Source organism: Somniosus microcephalus, chromosome 19 (genome assembly GCF_052327205.1).
Source record: "Somniosus microcephalus isolate GS21.2 chromosome 19, FLI_Smic_1.0, whole genome shotgun sequence".
NCBI lineage: Eukaryota > Metazoa > Chordata > Chondrichthyes > Squaliformes > Somniosidae > Somniosus > Somniosus microcephalus.
Window position 1 is genome coordinate 57166610 of NC_141005.1, and position 6000 is coordinate 57172609.

The window sequence follows — 6000 nt, forward strand, 5'->3', positions numbered from 1 at the left end:
CCTGGCACTCCCTCCCTAACAGCACTGAGAGTACCTTCACTGCAGCGGTTCAAGAAAGCGGCTCACCACCACCTTCTCAAGGGCAACTAGGGATAGGCAATAAATGCTGGCCTTGCCAGCGAAGCCCACATCCCATGAATGAATTAAAAAAATTGGCCAGATGGGATTTATCCTGCTTTTTATGGACAGGACATACCCGGGCAATTTTCCACTTTGTCAGGAAGATACCAGTGTTGTAGCGGTACAGGATCAGCTTGGCTAGAGGCACAGCTGGTTCTGGAGCATAAGTCTTCAGCACTACAGCTGGGATGTTGTTGGGGCCCACAGCCTTTGATGTATCCTATATAAACTTAAAAAGGAAAAATTTGCAAGGCTATGGGGAAAAAGCAGGGGAGTGGGACTAATTGATGCTGGCACAGGCACGGTGGGCTGAATTGCCTCCTTCTGTGCTGTATGATTCTATGAAATGACCAAGTAATCTGCTTTTATGCCATGGGATCTTTTACGTCTGCCTGAGGGGGCAGATGGGGCTTCGGGTTAACATCTCATCTGAAACACCGCACCTCTGACAGTGTAGCAGCTCCCTCAGTACTGCACTTAAGTTCTCAGGTCTCTGGAGTGGGACTTGAACCCACAACCTTCTGATTCAGAGGTGAGAGTGCTACTACAGAGCCAAGGCTGACACCTAGCCTTGGTTACTCCACTTTGTCCTGTAAATCAGTTCTTAGTCCCCTATTACAGCATAGGATGTGTTGGGGTATTATCACAAGAACAAGCTGTTTATTCTGGCACCATGGTTCAGCAAGACTGATCCCAACTGTGACCTGACACACTTGTGTGTACACACCATATGGATAAGAACAATACTCTTAAGGTTACCAGATCAATGTATCTAAAAAAAAGTACACAATATATCCATTACATTAAAATGTATTCAATCTATTACACCCCCTTATTCACTGACACATACGACTGCAATGATATATATTATTCTTACCATGCCTGTCAAGTGGAGACCTGTCTGCCTTCTGTCAATCACCACCTTGGAGTAAATACATTACATCCATTTTGTAAATGAGGAGTCAGCAGAAAAACTGCAGGTTAATTAAAACAAGCCACAACCAGCAGTCCAGAGAATGCTCGTAATTTGGATTCCTCCTTCGAGGAAAGTCTCAAAACAGAATTGACTTAATCAACTCTGTGCAACAGAGGGCATAAGCTGCTCCTACAGCTCTCAGCCATTCAAAGCATCTTTCGTAGATCTGAGCTAAGGGGAAGTTAAGTTCAGTGCACTTTGCCCTGAAATAAAGGATTTCTGGGTTTGAACTTCCTGTTTCCCTAGGTCATGTGATTACTGGTGGGAATGCTTTCTGCACAGATGTGAGGTTCTTTTGCCAATTCAAATTAACCAGGGCAAAATTAGACTCGGCTGTCTTTTGAAAAATGAATTATACTGCACAACTTTAGTTCAAGCCTTTTCACTCCATTCCACACTATATAAAGGCTCCAGCTGTTAAAGGGGCAGGGTTACAGTTCTCTTTGGCTGCACCTACAGTATTATGCCACCTAATGTACAAAAAATAAAGCATGTATATATATTGTAAGCTGTAGTCAGTGCTTTTATTCAGTTTTTGCCAGTTTGTTGTTTTGCCAAAAATGGCTCAGTGCAAAAGCTGACAGGCAGTGCACGCCTTGTAATTAATATCCACGCTGAAGGATTCATGACCGTGAAATGTTAACAAGATTCTTTCTAAACGAATCAACAATTGATTGTTAAGAAATACTATCATATAGAGAATAACACATACCTGGGAAAAAATTACTCTCTAGTAATCACAAGATGGCCAGATAAAACCACAGTCTACAATGGGGAAGCTGAAGCATATAACTCTGAGATGAGCTTACTGTCTAGAATCACTTCCCGTATGCATTTCTTTATAATAAACTATAGGGTGACAATATGTCCCCGTTTTCCGGGGACAGTTCCTGGATGAGGTTCTGTGTCCCCGGGCAAACAATGTCCCTGGAAGAGGCCGCGGTTCACAAACCTCGCCCCTAAATACCCAAGCTGCCTTTTTATTTGAATAAGCTCTATTCATCCTAATTTCAGTTCACGTAAATCCGCGCCCACACTCAGAGGTTCAGAGATGGACCAATCAACAGGGCCCACTGTCGATTGACAGATTCTCTGCCCATTGGCAGTGATGGACCAATGAAAGGGTGGATCAGCGTTTGTTGTCTGCTGAATTGCTTTGACCAGATTGGCTTTGGTTTGGACCAATGAAAGGACAGAGTGGGGGCTGAGTGCTGGCCAATGGGACGGCTGTGTTTGCGCGGGAGGTGTGATGGCGGTGTTGTCTCTGTGAGCCGGAGCCCAGGGACAGGTAACACATCTCATTGGCTGGTGATGTGAAAACGCAAATCTGATTGGTTGATGTGGGTTCGCCCCAGGGCCGCACCTCACTGAGCGGGCTTTCCCATTTCCCGCAGGGGGTGGCGGGGGTTAAATATAAAGCGAGACAAAAATAACGGGGAAATTAGTGAAGCGATGCCGCAAACCCGCTACCCCTCAAAGGACTGAAGCACAAACACCGGCCATCAAATAAGAGTCTTGGCCTAGATCCTGGGAACCGGCAGACCACCCGACTCCCTGTGGCTGGAACCGAGTGGACGAGTCTACAGACCGCGAACCTGAGGACGGTCACTCACTGCCGCACGCGGCTGTAATTTGGCTACTTCCTGGACCGGGCCATGATGCCAAGTCTCAGGTGGCTTCCGGTGAAGAGCCGGTTGGGGTGAGTGAGCCTGAAGGGCTGAGAGGGACTGACCTGCTGCGGGTCTCTGGGCCGATAACACAGTGTCATCGGGAGCAGCTTTAGCGGTCGGGCTGTGGGGCGGATCAGGGGGCCGAGGGAGAAACAAATAGACAGCGCGTCAGCCAGTCAGCGCTGGGAACAGGCGTCGGGTCGGCCAGTCAGTTTTGGAAAGGCGGGTCGGTTGGTCAGCGCTGGAAATAGACAGCCGGTCAGCCATCTTCTGGGAAAGGAAAGCACGGTTCTGCCTTTGCAGTGGGACCTTTCCCAGAATTCAATAATGTTTCCGGGGAGTTCCTGTGCGGGGAGTGAGGAATCCATTCTTTATATTGAAATACAGAGAAGTTACAACATGGAAACAGGCCATTCGGCCCAACCAGTCCTTGCCAGGATTTACCCTTCATTGAGCACTGAGCTTCCCCCCCTCCTCCAAGTTCCCAGATCTCAAGGTCGTTCACAGAAGCATAATCAGAAAAATGGACACTAAGCCAAAGAAGGTGATATTGGGAGGAGTGATGAAAAGTTTGGTCAAAGAGGAATTTCATGGAGGGCTGTAAAGGAGAGGGAGGGAAATAAATGACTTGGGCAGTGTTGTGAAGAAAACGATTTTCTGCATAGGCTGTATAGACAGTGGGTACAAAAAACTGATGTTCTGACGAGATTTACTGTATTATTTATAAACGGTATTTGAATGCGCTTCAATAGTGTGACGTAACATTCGCAGTAATTATCATAGAATCATAGAATGATTACAGCATGGAAGAAAGCCATTCGGCCCATTGAGCCTGTGCTGGCTCTCTGCAAGAGCACTTCAACTAGTCCCACTCCCCGCCCTTTCCCCGTAGCCCTGCAAATTTTTTCCTTCAGGTACTTATCCAACTCCCTTTTGAAAGCCATGATTGAGTCTGCCTCCACCACCCTTTCAGGCATTGCATTCCACATCCTAACCACTCGCTGAGTAGAAAAGTTTTTCCTCATGTAAGTTGCACATAAATAGATTATTGCAAATAAATGAACATGATTTTCCCTGTCTGAGATCTGTCTACAATTTTACTATATTGTGTGTTCTCCCCTTGTCTCTCTGCTATGACCACATGGATAGAGAGAAGGTTGGAGGGCAGAAAACAAAGGGTAGATGTAAAAGGAGGTGTCTCAAACTGGAAATATGCGGTGAGTCATCACAGGGGCCTCTGTCGGGGTCACTCTATTTACGACCTAGATAAATGATTTGGACTTGGGAACTGAGGGAACAAAATTGAAAGTTGCTGATGACACCAAATGGTAGGTTGTGAAAGACTGCAGGAATACATGGAACAACTAGCAGGATGGGCAGATCGGTGGCAGATGCAATTCAATGTAGATAACATTTTTGTACAAAACGCCTGCCAGCTTCAGGTGGGAGTCAGTGTTGGGGCAAGTCAATGAGGCCCGGGAGTTAAAATCTCGTGGGCCTCACACTCTGGGGGCTAGAGTTCACTGCCCTCTTTGGGCCCCACACCAAGTTAAAATCAGCCCTTTGAAGTCAATGGTGTGAGCCCCTCAGGGCGGTAATCTCATACTGCTCGGGCTTGACACTGTGTGGAATATAATTCCAATACTGTGGTGGGCCAGGGTTAAAAATTGCTCAGCGCATCTTTTGGGACTGCTCGGTACTTTATAAAATTAAGCAGAGTTATTTTTAAAAATGTTTTAAGAAAGCAGATGCTTTGCCCCACACTCTTAAAACATTCAAAGTTTACCCACCGGGAGTGGACTTCTGTGCGTATGTCCAGGTATGCACACTCCACCACAGCTCACTCCTGGCCACAAGGAATGCAATTTGCACCCCACATAATGCAGGTGCTGCCTCTGCGAACTGCAGTTAACAGCCTTAGATCAATAGTGCACTAGAACTGTAGCATAATACTTTTATCTGATACATGGGAGGGTAAATGGGAGTTAATGAAAAATATTTTGCATTTCTGAAACAGAATTATAAGATTAAGACTCTGAATTAAGTTATGTAGTGAATGTTGCTGAATTCTGCCCTTCAGTTTGATAAAAGCAAAACTTATATTCTACGATATTTGGAGATTAAAACTGGTCTGACAAAACTGGTTTGCCTATATTTAATGAGAATTTGCTTATTTGAGGCTTTTTTGCTGTGGCTTTTAATAAAGAAGTCAAGACCCTTATTACCATTGGTATTTTAATAAGCCACCACTTATTCTGAGCTTCTGGCTACTAAAGCTCTAGCTTTTCCTTCTTTTAATTACTGCAATTGAAGAATGATCAAAAGCTGCAGCTGAATCCTTGGGATTAGGACATCGTGGGGGGGGGGGATCAAACATTGGTGGGGGTCTGCCGATCGCAGGGTCTTTAAAAGGTAAGCTTGGCTGGCCGGGAGGGGAACACTCCTGTTCCTCCTGGCCCACAAGCCGTGCAATAAAGGTACTTACCTCATGGATCCGGCCCTTCTCATGTCCTTTCATCCGCCAGTTTTCTTGAGTCCCGGGAAACGAGACCTGCCGGTGTTAAAAATAAAACATTAGTTAAAATGGAGGCACGCAGACTCCTGAAAATATTTTAGTGACTGACCTGCCCCCTGAGAGCGGATTGGTCACCTGCCTTTGCTAAAACCAGAAGTGAGTGGGTTGGGATCGGGTTTCCCGTTTTTTTATTTTTAATCCCTCACCTGGGGAAGTTAAAATTACCCTCATTGTTCTAGAAAACTATCCCAAATACATCTTAGAAATTCATTGTCTTTACTACTTGAGCTGTTCTGCTTCTCCAGTCTATGTGAAAATTAAAATCTCCCATTATAACCTCATTCTTTTTGCTATCTTTGTATTTATACATCCCTCACTGCATCACTACTTGCAGAATTTGGGGGCGGGTGGCAAACCCACCCTCACCCCGCCTCTGTGCCCTCTTGTCAGGAGGCGGGAAGCCGCCCTGCCCCGGGTCCCGTCTCTTTGGAGGCGGGAAGGGATTAAAGCCTATTAACTCAATACAATAGCAAAATACTGCGGATGCTGGAAATCTGAAATAACAACAGAAAACGCTGGAAAAACTCAGCAGGCCAGGGCAGCATCCGTGGAGAGAGAAACAGAGTTAATGTTTCAGGTCGATGACCTTTCATCAGAACTGGAAAAAAGCGGGAAAAGGAATAGATTGTGAAGCAAGTTTAGGAGCTGGGAAAAGGGGG

At 45.8% G+C, this 6000-nt stretch overlaps 1 protein-coding gene across 4 annotated transcripts in view; it reads right to left on the bottom strand.

The window, feature by feature from the left end:
* Window positions 1-5345, bottom strand: part of LOC147104482 (synergin gamma-like) — a 35732-nt gene extending 30387 nt beyond the window's left edge. The window contains exon 1 of one of the 4 annotated variants that reach the window (XM_085961817.1): window positions 5252-5345. The gene's annotated coding sequence lies outside the window, so the exon portion shown is untranslated. Of the gene's footprint in view, window positions 1-997; window positions 1580-5251 lie in introns of those variants that run through there. The other 3 variants (XM_085961813.1, XM_085961815.1, XM_085961818.1) reach the window with 3 other exon arrangements.
* Between the last annotated feature and the right edge of the window lie 655 nt (window positions 5346-6000).